Raw genomic sequence first — 17,721 nt, forward strand, 5'->3', positions numbered from 1 at the left:
AAAAACGGATAAGTGAGAAAAAAAGGGCCCACAACAGGGTACTCACATTCTGTTGGAGCACTCAGACAGTGCTATTAGGCGCGGACTGGGTACTCAACAGCAACCCAGCTTGCTGAAACTTCCAGCGTGTCTCCAGGGATAATCCAGATACCCCCTTCTAGGACTGGAAAGGTAGATGGTATATGCCTGATGAAACAGCACTATAGCTGAGAAACGCGTTGCATGAATATAGGGGGGACTTGTTTGCCCTTCCCTATTGTTCCAGCCTTTTAATTGGTTTTAATAAATCTATCTTTTGTTACATTTTAACCTGGAACTGCTACTGATCATTTCTACTAAACACACCACCTTTATTCCCATTACTGGGATTGCTCCCGCCTGTTGTGGGGGCCTTGGATATTACCTGCACGTACTACCTGACCCGCTGGAATCCATTATCTGGACCATCTACCTTTCCAGTCCTAGAAGGGGGTATCTGGATTGTCCCTGGAGACACACTGGAAGTTTCAGCAAGCTGGGTTGCTGTTGAGTACCCAGTCCGCGCCTAATAGCACTGTCTGAGTGCTCCTACAGAATGTGAGTACCCTGTTGTGGGCCCTTTTTTTCTCACTTATCCATTTTTACTGGTACACACATAGCGCCTCTCTCTTTTCCTCTTTTTCTATTGTGATACAAAGTCACTGTTAACATTAGAATATTTTCTTTCCACTTTTAAGTGTTTAATAGACCCAAGCATTTCTTATTTGTTTGTGTGTTGTATTTTGTGTGAAAACAAATAATGACTTTTAAAAAGCTTTTTTTTCTATGAATTGCCAAAGTGTTTTTGAAGTAGAAGCGTAAAAAATAAGAACATTGAGCACTTCTTGGCTATATACATGATAGTTGTTCTTCTTCAGCATATCATTCTTCTGCAGAAAGGGAGAATGATCTTTGCAGTAATTCCTGCCTGAATACAAATGCATATTTACACATCCCAAGATACAAGAATTATGTGCTGCGCCTGTTTTACACTGATAACTTGTCCCTCATGAATAACATCCTCGGTGGTTCTACTTAGATAATGTTCCTTTTATAGATTGCATCCTAAAACATATACACTTATAAGAATAGATTCCATTATGTTCCGGGGGAACATCTTCCATTTCCATAGTTCTATTATTAAAAATTGGATCATCATAAATAATGATATTCAAAGGAACTTGAACTTCTTACCTTACCAAGACAATTTATAAAACTTAGAAATTAGTTTACAAGAGTACTGTAGCATTTTAGAGCTACTAGAATTTCATTATGAGTCGAGACATATGATGATTCTTTAGTTCAATTTAGAATTTAGGTCAATTGTGTTTCTAAATGAAAATCTATATGTAACCAATATTCATTGAATACTTTTTTTTAGCAAAACCATTCACAAAAGGTCAATTTAAATTATTCATTTATTTCACTTTATTTTAACTCAAGTAAATTATACTACAAAAAAGTACAATTTTGCTTATAAGAAAGCATTTTAATAATACATTTGTTTTCATGAAAACAATTAAAAATGCATTAAACACCTGTTACTTTGTGTAAGCATTGTTCATGTCCCAATCTACTCCGATGGGCAAAAAAAGCTTATGCTGTAACCTAGGTTTTAATAAAAATACTGACAATGAAATAACTGGTTTAGAAGGGAAAAAAGATGAAAGAAATAGATTTTTGTTGGGACAAGAACAATATAAGTAAGAGGTGTTAATGTCCCTTTAAGCAAAAATACATCAATTCCTGTTTGTGTGAAAGCATTTCTATTGTATTAATTCTAGCAGAAAAAAAGAAAGATTGCCATTTTGAAATACCTTCTTCTAGAACACATTAAAACATTAGTGCACTGTCATTTAAGTTTTCACTAAAATGTGAACACACAGAAAAATAAACAAAAACTGGTGTATTTGATATATTAGATTGTCACTCATAATAACTCGATGAAGTAACTACAATATAAACCTGCAATCTTTTTATCGTCTCATGCACTTTAATATTACCTCAATTATAAATGAATAAATAGATGAATACTAATTTAAAAAAAAAAAAAAACAATAAAAAAGTCACCTAATTTTTCTTTTACACACTTAACCACAAGTTCCATGATATTTTCATGTGGTCTAAACTACACCTAAGTACAAAGGCTACTAATAAAAACTAGGCATTTTATTGTGTATTTGGTTTTCTGTCTATAGAAAATGAAGTACAAAAACAAATAGAAGAAAAAGAAAACAATACTAGGTGGTCGAATTATCCGAATGAAGCTTGATGCCCCTGTTTCCGCGCGAGCCTTCAGGCTCGCTGGACACAGTAGATATGAAGCACCAGTCTAAAGACCGCTGCTTCTTAACTTGTCTGCCTGTTTTGAGGATGCAGACATCAATCTGCCAGATCCTATACGTCCGGGCTGATTAACACTCCCTCTGCAGGGGGCGGCATTGCACAAGCGGTTTACAAGAACTGCTTTTGCAATGGTAAATGCCAACTGCATTTACCATAGAGGACATGATACACTACATTGTATCATGTCCATAGACACTGTAATAATTCGGCCCCTTGGTTTCAACTGAACCTAAACAGTGGATATTTATGTTAACTTTTTATATTTATGTTAACTGGCATCATTTTCACATATCAGCATAAGATGTTGGTGCGCAAGAAAGACTTGCAAAGCTGCATTGTAGTTTTTTTTTCCATATAAATGTTGTAGAGTGCAGACACATCCTAAAGTATTTAATAATTCACTGCTATTTATATATAATTTTATTTATGGTTGCATTTTTATTCAAATTAAAAGTGTTTGAGTGTTTTTACATTTATTTAAACCACATTTACATTGAAGATTGTTATTATTTTTCACAACCCTATAGTTATTAAAAAGGCTGTTGAAAATCATTATTTTGGCTGTTCAAAAAGGTGTCAAATGTTGTTTTCCTCTAGCTGAATTACAATAGCTTAGGCTCTCTCCTGGCTTCCATTGAAGATCACAGGAACTGTTAAATATTGATTTTTATTCAGTTCATGCTTCAGTTGAGTTCAGTCCATTAACAATTGCTCTGTTTATGCTGATTTGATTCACAAGTATCACTTCTAGATTTAAAGAGAAATCATTCCCTTTTCAACTTGTTTTACAAAATATAAAACACCTTTTAAACATGTTAAATGCAAACATATTTAATAACATCAAATTAATATTTATTTTTACATATATATAAGTACAAGTGACGTTTTGGGGTGTTTACCCCTTCATCAGACCAACAATTGTACAGAGTGAATCAAACATTTTATACCCATTGAAACCCCACCCACTGTGCAAAAAAAGCCCAACTGTTGCCATAGCAACCATAGAAAAAAAATACATTGTGAATGCTCATAGTTACTAATCCTGTGTTAATATTATACAGTGCAATAATAAACTTATAGTGTAGTAATAGTGGGACCATTTGCAGAGCATCAATCCTTGCTAGTGATAAAAACAAATTATCTGTTTAATATTATCACAAACCTCACTATTCCTGCACTGAGAAAATGGCTTTACTAAGAAAATGGCTTATTAAGTCCCTCCCTCAAACTATGTGTAACAACAACAAGGGAATGTATCAAAGTGTATCATAAATGTATCAAAAAATATTTGACATAAAGGTATCCAAATCAATGTATAGATGTGTATGAAGATACAAATGTCTAGTATAATAACTTCCAACTCCTATAGGTATAACTATAGTCCTATATAGGACTTAGTAATAGAGATAACAAGTCTCTATACCAGCTTTTGTCTAAGATATCGCTCCAAATGTATCCTCAGAGTTACCTACATGTAAACAAACTGATCGAAGTATTTTCAAAAAAATAAAACATAAAAATGCAATACCAAAAGTCTAGTTAAACATATAGAATTAAACACATAGATAAAGCTGCATCAGAGAGCAGACATAATTTTTCGCTATGTGTATGTTACATCTATATACATATCTTAAATGTCTCATATTAGTTACATCATGGGGAAAGTAAACTAAGCAATTATAAACGGATCAGATTATCAAAATCATATAGAATTAAAAACATAGATAAAGCTAGCATCAGGGAGCATATGTAAATTGTCAATATGCGTATGGTACATCCATATAAATATATCTTAAATTTCTCATTACAGTTACATCATGGGGGAAATTAAGCTAAGCAATTATATACGGATCAGATTAATAAGATCAATAAATTAAAGTCTATCTACAAGAAGCAGTGCCAGTCCACATTTGTGTTAAGGCCCCTGGTTTGTACCGTATCAAGCCTGTAGATCCATCGTGCTTCTAGTTGTAAAAGGCGCTGGTCCCTATTCCCACTCCTCTTCAACTGTATCAAATATCACACAGCAAGAATTGATACAACACAAACCTTCCAAGGACGTCACTCCACTTATGACTTTCACCACGGTTTACTCACCGCAATTGAGGACAATGTCAAAGACACTAAAGAAGGATTGGCATGTTATTAACAGTGATGCCTCTTTACCTTTTGATACATATGCACCACCAAGGACAAGGTTTAAGCGAGGTAAAAACTTCAGGGATCTTTTAATGCATACTGACTCCTAACTTTGTTACAAAACAAAAACTTGGTTAAACCCCAAAAAACTTGGATCATTTAGGTGCCCTAGCTGCACAACATGTTCTATGATATGTTCTATGATGTGAGTGACTTTAGACACCCACATACCAATCAGAGGTTTAGGATTAAACATTATTTGACCTGCACTACAAAATGTGTAATATATATGCTCAGCTGCATTTGTGGTCTGTTTTACATAGGGAAAACAACAGACGATATAAAGAAACGTATGTCCAATCATAGTAATGCCATTTGGGCTGCCATTGACAAGGGTGACAGCGATCAGCCTGTAGCCAGGCACTTTGCGGAGAAGGGTCACACTGTCAAGAACCTACACTTCCAACTGATAGATCATGTTCCCCTTTGAAGAGGGGTGGGAATAGGGACCAGCGCCTTTTACAACTAGAAGCACGATGGATCTACAGGCTTGATACGGTACAAACCCGGGGCCTTGACACAAATGTGGACTGGCACTGCTTCTTGTAGATAGACTTTAATTTATTGATCTTATTAATCTGATCCGTATATAATTGCTTAGTTTAATTTCCCCCATGATGTAACTGTAATGAGAATTTAAGATACATTTATATGGATGCACCATACTCATAGTGACAATTTACATATGCTCCCTGATGCTAGCTTTATCTATGTGTTTAATTCTATATGATTTTGATAATCTGATCTGTTTATAATTGCTTAGTTTACTTTCCCCATGACGTAACTAATATGAGACATTTAAGATATGTATATGGATGTAACATACACAGTGAAAAATTATGTCTGCTCCCTGATTCTAGCTTTATCTATGTGTTTAATTCTATATGTTTAAATAGACTTTTGTATTGCATTTTTATGTTTTATATTTTTGAAAATACTTTGATCAGTTTGTCTACATGTAGGTAACTCTGAGGATACATTTGGAGCGATATCTTAGACAATAGCTGGTATAGAGACTTGTTATCGCTATTACTACGTCCAATATAGGACTATAGGTACACCTATAGTAGTTGGAAGTTATTACACTAGATATTTGTATCTTTATACACATCTATACATTGATTTGGATACCGTTATGTCAAATAGTTTTTGATACATTTATAATACACATTGAAACATTCCCTTGTTGTTGTTTAACATAGTTTGAGGGAGGGGCTTAAGAAGACATTTTCTCAGTGCAGCCATTTTCTCAGTGCAGGAATAACAACTGAGGTTTGTGATAATATTAAATAGAGAATTTGTTTTTATCACTAGCAAGGACTGATGTTCTGCAAATGGTCCCACTAATGCTAAACTATAAGTTTATTATTGCACTGTATAATGTTAACACAGGATTAGTAACTATGAGCATTCATAATGTATTTGTTTTTCTATGGTTGCTATGGCAACAGTTGTGTGGTTCTTTGCACAGTGGGTGGGGTTTCAATGGGTATAAAATGTTTGATTCACTCTTTACAATTTTTGGTCTGATGAAGGGGTGAACACCCCGAATCATCACTTGTTTATATGGAATAAAACACTTTTTAGTGTATTAAGATCAGTGAGTGCTTGTCTTATAACTTGTATATGTATATATATATATATATATATATATATATATATATATATAACTAATAGTGGGGTTGGTGGCACTCATTGTGTGGGCTATTTGGTGAAATTCACCGAAGGTGATTGCACAAGCAGTCACAAAATATTATAATAATATACCATAAAAAGGAAGGTTTATGACAAAAGCCAAAGTGTGACACAGGCTGCACCAAAAACATATACTTTATTTACAGCTTTATAAACTTAGTGGAATCTCTCCTTATACAGAGTGCGGCTGTGTAGCTAATACATAGACAGTGGATACACTTATCAGAATAAAGATATATCAAAACAGACGTCTGTTAAATTATTTAACACCATTAAGCAAACTATAACTTCAAAAAAGGCATGTCTAAAAACGAAAGGGGACAAGCTTGAAAAATATACAAAAAAACACACTATTCAAATCGCAAATGATGTTATAAACTGGAGCACATAAGTGCCTAGGCACGCTCCTTGTATTGTCCCCATAATAGACAGCTAAATGTAATGAGATTTAGTAGGTGTAGGGAGCACTTAGTGCAATTGCACGCTCCAATCTAGCATGGAAGAAATAACCAGACAGTTCCTGTTTGTCACAGATAAATCTAAAATTTACCAAACTCTTCGGTCTGTGGGAAAATCAACCGGTAGCCTCTTTGCTTGGCTTAGGACAAAACTAGGACCCTCTTTTATCTTCTGATTTTGGTTTTATCACTTGTACTGTGTCTTTGTTGTTGCAAGTGTAATCCTCAGCTGCAATGATTTTTACTCTTCTCCTGCCTCTGCTCTTGAGTATTGAAACAACTCACTTGATGCACAGACAATGGAGGGCTTGGTTCACCTTTACCAAACAGCTCACAGCTCACAGGTGAGTAACGATTACAAGGTTGATGACGCGTTTCGCCCATCCCCCTTTGTGGACCATCTTTGGGGCTTTGTCAGAAAGCAACTTGATTCCATTCCTTGGCTTTTAGAGCCTAATTGCAACTTGTTAGGAAGGTGTAGTTAACACTTCACATCCTCTGCTGTGTAACATGGCATATATTGAGAAGAAACCCGTTACCTTTTTATTTGTACCTTAGTGTATACTTCAACCTGACAATACAACTATTTACAAACATATAAAATGAATGTTAGGATATTCAACAATTTTCATACATAAAACAAAATAGCAACATTGTAACACATTGTTGAATATTTTCACCTGAGTCTGTGTCGCTACATCTTTGCCAGTGGAAGAAAAAATATATACATATTTAGATTTTTGATTAGTGTATTGCATATACTCTAAGCTCTTATTATTAGGAGATTATAGAGTTCTTATTACAAAAAACTTGCAAATTCCAGCTTCTCATTCAAACCATTTGGTGAAAGTGTATTTAACACATACATCCATTTCGACTCTTTTTGAAGCAAAATTTTGTCAATGTTACCTCCTCTCCTTTTGAGTTTAGCCTGTTCAATGCCAATCAAATTATCTGAACTAGATTCATGTTTTTCTGTGAAATGTCTCACTATGGGACTGTCCACATTTACATATTTGATGTCATACCTATGCTCTCTCACTCTATCTTTCAATCCTCTTGTGATTTTTCCGACGTAAAAAAGTGGACATGAACAGGATAAAAGATAAATCACCCATGTGGAATTGCAGTTAATCCACTGCTTTATTTTAAAGACATGATCCACGTCTGTGTAGAACATTTTGGTTCGTGTCATATGACTGCAGTACACACACCTTCCACAAAGCTGACTACCTGTCCTGGGCCTGCTGCTTGTTAGCTATTTTTGTGTCGTGTACCCCTTACATACTCACTATGGACAAGGGAGTCTTTGAGGCTCAATGCTCTTTTTGCTGTTATCTGGGGATAATCAGAGATAATTCCATCTAAGGAATTGTCTGCTTGTAAAATGTACCAATTCTTCTTTAGAATTGTTTTAATCTTGTCCCAATGGCTATTGTACTTGGTGATGACACTGACTGTGTTATCATCTTTGTTTGATTTAGTTTTAAATAGCATTTCCTCTCTAGAACTCTGTCTGGCATGTGTCCAAGCTTTTTTCACCTTTCTATTAGAATAACCTCTGGCTTTAAATCTAAGTGCCATATCTTCTGCATTCTTTTCAAAAGATGCCTCCGTGGAGCAGTTCCTCTTCAATCTTAGGAACTGCCCCATCGGTATGGCATCCTTGAGTGTCCTAGGGTGGTGACTCTGGGCATGTAAGAGGCTATTAGTTGCTGTCTCCTTTCTATAAACTTCTGTGACCAAGTCATTTCTATATTTCCTAATTTTTAGGTCTAGAAAGGAAGTTTCCACGTCATAAATTTCACAAGTTAGAAAAATATTGAGAGTTATCGTTAAGAATATTAACAAAGGTATTTACTTGTTCTGCAGTCCCCTCCCACAGGATAAACACATTGTCCACATATCTCATCCAGAGTACCATGTGTGCCTCCACCCAATCGCTTAGTTTGGTGAACACTTTGTTCATCTCCCATCAGCCTAAATGAAGGCACGCATAGGTGGGGGCACACGTGGCACCCATGGCTGTTCCTCTTTCTTGGCGATATAGTCTACCATCAAAGACAAATACATTGTTTGTCAAAATAAACTCAAGTAGTTTGACTATATAGTTTGTGTGATGCTTAAAGTCTGTCCCTCTTGTATCAAGATAATATCTTGCAGCATTGATACCACTTGATGAGGTATAGAAGAGTAAAGGGACTCTACATCCAGGGTTACCAATAGCATATTATCACCTACATTCACATTGTATAATCTTTGTAATAACTCATTAGTATCTCTAACATAGGAGGGCATGGATGTCAGACATGCCCAAAGAAAAAAGTCCACATATTTGCTGACATTTTCCATAGTCCCTCCTATGATAGAGATTATGGGCCTGCCTGGTGGTTTTTACAGATTTTTGAGCAGTTTTGGAATACAATAGAATGTAGGGAGGACAGGTGGTTTTTGGTACATAAACTGATGTTTGCTACAGGTGATGAGGCCCTCTCTTAGGCCCTCATTTAGTAAAAACAGTAGTTCATTACAGGATTTTTCATAGTTAAGTCTGCTTACTCCACTATAATGTTGGGGATCAAGTAACTGCCTCATTGCCTCTTTTGCATAGTCTGTCTTATCCATCAAAACAACATTGCCACCCTTGTCAGACAATTTTATGACAATTACAAGACAACAAAAAGTATCGGTGCACATCCAACCACTTAAGTCCACTCTTTCATGGCATATTTGTATATGCTTCTGTCTGTCAAATATACTAAGTATATTAAGTATATTAAGTATATTTGACAGACAGAAGCATATACAAATATGCCATGAAAGAGTGGACTTAAGTGGCTGGATGTGCACCGATACTTTTTGTTGTCTTGTAATTGTTTTGGTCGCTTCGGTAGCACTCCCATAATATGTGTGCTAAGATCTAACAGTCCTTTTGTGGTGTGCTTAACCAAAAAACCCCTTTGTTGTATCTTTGAATAGGGAGCTGACCAAATCCCTCCCCTTTGGTTAATGCACGCCACCCAGCCCAGGTGTGTTCCAGATAAATTGTGATACTTAATAAGCTAGAAAGCTTCACACTGTGTAGACATGATTTGCTGCAGTGTGGAAACTGGTTAGTGTAGGACCAGTCTAATATGGGACACCTTGTAAGTGGTGACTGGCTTAGCAGAATATGATCATATTGTGTGACTAAGATCCCTATTTTATTTAAATTTAAACAGGCAATTTTTTGCAGCATAAAGTCAATAATATTGTGAGATGTTTATCCCAATCTTATTTGAACTATGTAAGTATATTTAGCAGACAGAAGTTTTTATTTAAATTTAAAAGCATATTTAACAGGCAATTTTTTGCAGCATAAATAAAAGTAAATATTATTGCGAGATGTTAATCCCAATTTTATTTGAACTATGTAAGTATATTTAGCAGATAGAAGTATATTTGTTTTTGCAGCTCAAATATAAGCCAATATTATTGCGAGGTGTTTATCCCAAACTTATTAGAAGCTATGTAAGTATATTTGACAGACAGAAGCATATACAAATATGCCATGAAAGAGTGGACTTAAGTGGTTGGATGTGCACTGATACTTTTTGTTGTCTTGTAATTGTTTTGGTCACTTCGGTAGCACTCCCACAATATGTGTGATAAGATCAAACAGTCCTTTTGTGGTGTGCTTAACCAAAAAACCCCTTTGTTGTAATTTTATGACAATATCATCTTTGTTTTTTAACTCATTAAATGCTGTTCATTCTTTTTTAGTCATATTGTCCGCTACTATTCCTGTGTTCCCAATTTTACGTATATTCTTTTCAACACATTTTACAAAACTTTGAATACTTGGAACAAGGGATAGAGCGGCCATATAACTAGATTTATTTAAAAATTTGTTTTTTTACTGGAAATATCTCATCCTCTCTCTCTACAACCTCTTCTTGGTCAGACATTAAAGATACCAAAGTTGCTAATGTTTCCTTATCTGCTTCACTCTCAACTGGAGATTCTTTAATTTTCTTTTTATCTCTCCAGAGTTTTTTAAGGACTAACTTTCTTGCAAATAAATTTACATCCTTAGTTACTTCAAATTTATCTAAGCCTGAAGCTGGACAAAACGTTAAGCCTTTAGATAAAACTTAAATATGCGCATTATTTAAGGGAAAGGATGAGAGATTTATAACAGTAAGTTTATCCCCTGTTGGATGACCTCCTAGAATAGATCCTGCCTCTCTTGATTCCTTGTTGTCATATGTGTGTAGCCCTGATTCCCTCTGAATCTCCTGTTCCCGCCTCTTCTCCCCCTCCCATAACGAGTATCTTCTCTTATGGTACCTCCTCCCACCTCTCCTTGTCCTTCTCCTAAAGGGATCCCTGTGTCCAAAATAGCTCTAATATTACTAGTATTGCGATCCAAATCACTGTCAGAATTATCTGTGCTGGAGTCATATGACCCCTTAACTGCAGGTGGATTACGGTAAACATAGATCCTTCCTTTCTTTTAGTCATCTTGGTCTCTCTTCAACTTCCTACGTTTTCTGAATTTAATCTCACTATGGAGTTTATCAATGCTTTTCTGAATCTCTTTATTCTATTTTTCAAAGAGAGGATCATTAGCAAACAAATGTACTTGTTCATAAGCTTTTACTGTTTCAATTTTACTCACTTCTAATCTGAACTTATCTTCTTCAATCATAAATTCCATCAGTTCAAGTGTACATTTTGTCAGTATTGCTTTCTATTTCTTTATAAATTCATGTTCTGCTTCTGTCCCTCTTAGATTAACCCCAGGGTCTAATCTAATCCTTAGTCCTCTAGGGACCAGCTGTTCCTTTACATAATTACCAAGGCTAGCTAGCTCCCACTTGATCTTAATCTCTTGTATTACTTTCTTTTTATAGGCTTTAAAAGCCATAAAGACATTGTCAGTAATATTGTCAACATTGCCTTCATCTATCCTAACAGGTTTAAAATCATCTGAAATATCAGTTTCCCATCGCTCCTCACTAATTTTAAATGCCATGTTCCCTAAAGAGAAAAAATTCCACTGACAAAACACCTGCTGTTTAATTATTAGCCCACAAATTAGAAAAAAGGTGCCTTACAGAAGCAGTGTAAAAATACAAACCACCTATACTCAATTTAACTAATAGTGGGGTTGGTGGCAGTCATTGTGTGGGCTATTTGGTGAAATTCCCCACGGGTGATTGTGCAAGCAGTCACAAAATATTATAATAATATACCATAAAAAGGAAAGGCTAAGGCAGATTTGTGACAAAAGCCAAAGTGTAACACAGGCTGCACCAAAAACATATACTTTATTTACAGCTTTATAAACTCAGTGGAATCTCTCCTTATACAGAGTGAGGCTGTGTAGCTAATACATAAACAGAGGATACAGTTGTCAGAATAAAGATATATCAAAACAGACCAGGTACAATAGCCATTGAGACAAGATTAAAACAATTCTAAAGAAGAATTGGTGCATTTTACAAGCAGACAATTCCTTAGATGGAATTATCTCTGATTATCTTCAAATAACAGCAAAAGAGCATTGAGCCTCAAAGACTCCCTTGTCCATAGTGAGTATGTAAGGGGTACACGACACAAAATTGGCTAACAAACAGCAGGCCCAGGACAGGTAGTCAGCCTTGTGGAAGATGTGTGTACTGCAGTCATATGACACAAACCAAAACGTTCTACACAGACGTGGATCATGTCTTAAAAATAAAGCAGTGGATTAACTGCTATTCCGCAGGGGTGATTTACCATTTATCCTGTTCATGTCCACTTTTTTACGTCGGAAAAATGACAAGAGAATTGAAAGATAGAGTGAGAGAGCATAGGTATGACATCAAATATGTAAATGTAAATGTAAAAAAACATGAATCTAGTTCAGATAATTTGACAGTGATTGGCATTGCAAAGGTTAAACCCAAAAGGAGGTAACATTGACAAAATTTTGCTTCAGAAAGAGTCGAAATGGATGTATGTGTTAAATACACTTTCACCAAATGGTTTGAATGAGAAGCTGGAATTTGCAAGTTTTTTTGTAATAAGAACTCTATAATCTCCTAATAAGAAAAGTTTAGACTATATGCAATACACTAATCAAAAATATAAATATGTATATTTTTTTTCATCCACTGGCAAAGATGTAGCGACACATAGACTCAGGTGAAAATATGCAACAATGTGTTACAATATTGCTATTTTGTTTTATGTATGAAAATTGTCGAATATCCTAACATTCATTTTATATGTTTGTAAATAGTTGTATTGTCAGGTTGAAGTATACACTAAGGTACAAATAAAAAGGTAACGGGTTTCTTCTCAATATATGCCATGTTACACAGCAGAGGATGTGAAGTGTTAACTACACCTTCCTAACAAGTTGGAATTAGGGTCTAAAAGCCAAGGAATGGAATCAAGTTGCTATCTGACAAAGCCCCAAAGACAGCCCACAAAGGGGAGGGGCGAAACACGTCATCAACCTTGTAATCGTTACTCACCTGTGAGCTGTGAGCTGTTTGGTAAAGGTTAACCAAGACCTCCCTTGTCTGTGCATCAAGTGAGTTGTTTCAATACTCAAGAGCAGAGGCAGGAGAAGAGTAAAAATCACTGCAGCAGAGGATTACACTTGCAACAACAAAGACACATTACAAGTGATAAAACCAAAATCTGAAGATAAAAGAAGGTCCCGGTTTTGTCCTAAGCCAAGCAAAGAGGCTACCGGTTGATTTTCCCACAGACCGAAGAGTTTGGTAAATTTTAGCTTTATCTGTGACAAACAGGAACTGTCTGGTTATTTCTTCCATGCTGGATTGGAGAGTGCAATTGCACTAAGTGCTCCCTACACCTACTAACTGTCATTACATTTAGCTGTCTATTATGGGGACAATACAAGGAGCGTGCCTAGGCACTTATGTGCTCCAGTTTATAACATCATTTGCGATTTGCATAGTGTGTTTTTTGTATTTTTTTCAAGCTTGTCCCCTTTCGTTTTTAGACATGCCTTTTTTGAAGTTATAGTTTGCTTAATGGTGTTAAATAATTTAACTGACGTCTGTTTTGATATATCTTTATTCTGACAAGTGTATCCTCTGTCTATGTATTAGCTACACAGCCGCACTCTGTATAAGGAGAGATTCCACTAAGTTTATAAAGCTGTAAATAAAGTATATGTTTTTGGTGCAGCCTGTGTCATACTTTGGCTTTTGTCATAAATCGGCATTAGCCCTTTCTTTTATGGTATATATATATATATATATATATATATATATATATATGTATATGTATGTATATACATTTCCCAGCCATGGCCATGACAGCAATACTCCAGGGTTAGCCCCTCCCCTCACCCCCTCAGGACAGGAAATTGAATCCAAAGATACCATAAGTACCCTATAGCCCCTGTAGTCCTCAGTTCTTTTTCTTGTCCACTGTCCCTAGGGCTTCATCATTTCCCTTTTGGATATTTTATTGCTTACCGGTGCGCACACTAATTTTCAATTGAGGGGCAACCCTTCCAGAGAATTGAGTGGTCAATTGAGGGGCAACCCTTCCAGAGAATAGGATGATCCCTCAGGGGTTGAAGGTTTAGGGACCTCTAGCAGCTTTGATGACAGCAGAACAGAGGCCCTTATTGAGGCTATTAGGGGAACCTTATGCTTACAAGAGGCCTGGGTTTAGGAATCTCCTGGTAACAAGCATTTTTCCTTTTCTCCTTATGATACCATCAGAGACCTTATTAAAGGTGAATGGCTGAAAGTAGAAAAGAAAGTTTCTATTCAGGGAAGGTTTGGTAGATTGTATCCTTTTAAGGAGTCAGATTCGGCCTCCTCAATTGCGGACCCTAATTTGACGCAGCTGTGGTGTGCTTGACTAAGAAAATTACTTTACCTGTGGACAATTCAGGTTCTTTGCGTGACCCTATGGAAAGAAGGGCAGATATTTATCTCTCCAAAGCCTATGTGAAATCTGGGGCAAGTCTACACCCTGCTGCTGCTCTTACTTCGGTCTCAAGGGCCCTCAAGCAATGGGCAGATGACCTAGAAGAGGATCATAAGGAGGGGATCTGTAGATCTCATCTCTCAAATACAGTTGCAGACCTACAACTGGCAGCAGAGTTTTGTACTGAAGCTTCAGTGAATCTGGTCAGATCAATGTCATGATCCATAGTGTTAAATGTGGCAAGCAGGAGAGCCTTATGGTTGAAGGCATAGGATGCTGATACAGCTTCGGTAGAGCTAAAGGATGCCTATTTCCACATCACCATGGTAATTTCCCATAAAAAATATCTGAGGTTTTGTCTGGACAACAAGCATCTGCAGTTTCAAGCCCTCCTCTTTGGTCTAAGTTCTGCTCCGCGAATATTCTCTAAGGTTCTGGAAGCATTTATTGCAGAGATAAGGAAGAAAGGGATTCATATCTACCACTTCCTGGATGATATTCTTATCCTGGGGGAGGACAAGTTTTCACTGGAAGCCCATTGCTCACAGGCCATGATCATTCTACAAGATTACGGTTTGGGTCTTGAACCTCTGCAAGAGTCAGCTGGTTCCCTCTCAGCAGATGATTTTCCTGGGTGCCCTATTCAATACCCAATGGGGTCTAGTTCAGTTGTCAGAGGACTGGTCAGTCAGGCTGAGGGAGAAGATTTGACTGGTGCTCCGGCTCAGGCACATCTCAGCAAAGGGTTTTATGAGTCTGCTGGGGAAGCTTTCCTCCACCATTTTTCTGACCAGGTGGGCTCAATGGCACCTCAGGGTTCATCAGCAATCCTTCCTTTTGCAGTTCAAGGGCAGGAGTCTGCATCAACCCATTCTGGTCTCCAGAGTGGTCAAGCAAGAGCTGATGTGGTGGCTACAAGATCAACAACTTCTGCAGGGTTTCCTCTGGGAGATATCGACTGGCAAATAGTAAAGACGGATGAAAGTCAGTTGGGATGGGGAGCTCATATGGGCAATTACCGTGTTCAGGGAACTTGTCCTATTACCATGAAGAAGATTCCATTAAACCTCTTAGAGTTGAGGGCAATGTTCGAGGCTCTGAATCAGTTGGAAAGTGTAATCTGTCATCATTGGGTCAAGATTCAGACGGACAACAGGACTGTGGTGGCATACTTGAATCATTAGGGAGGCACACGCAGTCTGGACATGATGAGAATTATGGCTCCTCTGATGTGATGGCACGCAATCCAGCTTGAGGGGTCTATCGGCTGTCTATCTTCCGGGTACAGAGAACATGGAAGCAGATTACCTCAGCAGACATGTCATTCAACAGGAAGACTGGTGCTTGGCAGACTGGGCATTTCAGATGATTGTGGATCGCTGGGGTCTTCCAGAGTTGGATATGTTGGCTTCCTTTTAGGTGAAGAAGTTCTTTTTGAGATCCCCTCATACTCAAGTGGAAGGCTGGGATGTCCTGTCCTGCTCATGGAAGTTAAAAAAGGAGTATAGAACAGTTGACCTCACTCCAGATATAGCCTCTTTTCACTTGTGTGGTCTTCTCACAACTGACAACACCAGAGTTCAGAAAAGAAAAAAATGGGTAAGGAAAGGGGCGCTAAATAAGCAATCTGGATTAGAAAGTTAAAACCGGTTTAGAAAATACCAAATGCATAAATAAATCCAATGATGGTGCAGGATCTAATCTAGATAAGTGACAATGCAAAAATCCTTAAATATGAAAATTAAAAAAAGAAAATTACAAATGTTAAAATTTAGAAATTCAAAATATATATTCAAAATATATATTACATTAACTAAGAGTATATATGTAAAGGTCAAAAATGTGTAGACTGTGTATATGTATAACCCATGTGATAATACGGGAAGCCAAGAAACGAAGGGATAAAATCAATACAATGATACTGGGATAAGGACAAAAATGATTAAAAATCTAAATATAAAGAAGTGAAAAAAATTTGAAAAATGGTGTAAAAAATAAGAAACAATGAATATAGAAAAAAAAAACACTAAAATTTGTGAGTGTGATGACTAGTTATAATACAAATATATATTAAATAATTTAATGTATATATGTGTAAATTGATAGCTGGAATTAATAAGTCTAAGTGTCGAATTATGTGAGATTGGAAAACTGTGATAAATAGTAAGGGGAATCTATAGAGGTGAAATACCTAGATACTATCTGATTAAAAATCTTACACTCTGTGACAGGGTATTGTGAACAGTGACTCCAAGTCGTGTGTCTATATATACTAAAGGTGATAGTAACGAGTAAAAAAGTCCAATGTAAAAATATATATAAGACCAGTGGTGATGTTAGGATAATATGTAAGTAAAAAATATATCAATTCATAAAATGTAAATATATACCATAGCGGATAAGCGATTGCTATATAGAAACAACAGTGATCAAAGTGTATAAAACTAGTTTATTATTAAATTAAAATAAACTCATAAAACACATAAATCTACAAACACTGGTGTTTAAAAATGCTATTTAAAATCTAATCGATAATGTATAAACCTTGATGTAGCATGAAAAAGATCTCATAAAATAAATACATATATTAATGCAGGGTAATGAACGTGAGAAAACTCTTGGAAAAAAAGTCCACAAAAATAAACGTATAGCAGCCTCAGAAACTCTCCAATCTCACATAATTTGACACTTAGACTTAATTCCACCTATCAATTTACACATATATACATTAAATTATTTAATATATATTTTTATAATCACTAGTCATCACACTCACAAATTTTAGTGTTTTTTTCTATATTCATTTGGCTAGATTTAGAGTTTGGCGTTAGCCGTCAAAACCAGCGTTAGAGGCTCCTAACGCTGGTTTTGGGCTACCACTGGTATTTAGAGACTTGTAGGTAAGGGTCTAACGCTCACTTTGCAGCCGCGACTTTTCCATACCGCAGATCCCCTTACGTCAATTGCGTATCCTATATTTTCAATGGGATCTTTCTAACGCCGGTATTTAGAGTCTGAAGTGAGCGTTAGAAATCTAACGACAAGACTCCAACCGCAG

The sequence above is a fragment of the Bombina bombina genome, chromosome 5 (assembly GCF_027579735.1).
Source record: "Bombina bombina isolate aBomBom1 chromosome 5, aBomBom1.pri, whole genome shotgun sequence".
Classification (NCBI taxonomy): domain Eukaryota; kingdom Metazoa; phylum Chordata; class Amphibia; order Anura; family Bombinatoridae; genus Bombina; species Bombina bombina.